An 842-nucleotide genomic window follows, 5' to 3' on the forward strand; every position below is an offset into this window, starting at 1 on the left:
AGAAATCTGGAGGCATAAGTGGGCCAGCTGAGTAAGAAAGTTATTAAAACTCCTCCCAGTATTCTCCCAAGCAATACAGAAGAAAATCCAAAAGGAGAGTGCAAGGCCATTGATGTGATCAATATGGCCGAATGCACAAGGGAGGAGAAGGACAAAAATCCTAGTGAGGAAGACCTCCTGAGACGTCTCTCAAGCAAGAAGGAGTTTCCTATTAAGGATCCAAAGGAATCTGAGGCTCATATAGAGACCATAGAGATTCCATTAAATCTCCTTCTGCCATTCATGATCTCTGAAGAATATTCTTCCTTTGAAGAGGATGAAGATGTGACTGGAGAGCAAGTTGCTCAATATTTAGGAGCTATCATGAAGCTGAATGCCAAGTTGTTTGGTAATGAGACTTGGGAAAGTGAACCTCCCTTGCTCATTGGTGAACTAGACACCTGGATTCAGAAAATTTTACCTCAAAAGAGACAAGATCCTGGTAAGTTCTTAATACCTTGTACCATAGGCACCATGACCTTTGAAAAAGCTCTATATGATCTGGGGTCAGGGATAAATCTTATGCCACTCTCTGTAATGGAGAAGCTGGGGATTATTGAGGTACAACCTGCCTTGTTCTCATTACAATTGGCAGACAAGTCATTAAGACAAGCTTATGGAGTAGTAGAGGACGTGTCAGTAAAGGTTGAAGGCCTTTACATCCCTGCTGATTTCATAATATTAGACACTGGGAAGGAAGAGGATGAATGCATCATCCTTGGAAGACCTTTCCTAGCTACAGCAGGAGCTGTGATAGATGTCAACAGAGGTAAATTAGTCCTTCAATTGAATAGGGACTACCT

Source organism: Arachis duranensis, chromosome 1 (assembly GCF_000817695.3).
Source record: "Arachis duranensis cultivar V14167 chromosome 1, aradu.V14167.gnm2.J7QH, whole genome shotgun sequence".
NCBI lineage: Eukaryota > Viridiplantae > Streptophyta > Magnoliopsida > Fabales > Fabaceae > Arachis > Arachis duranensis.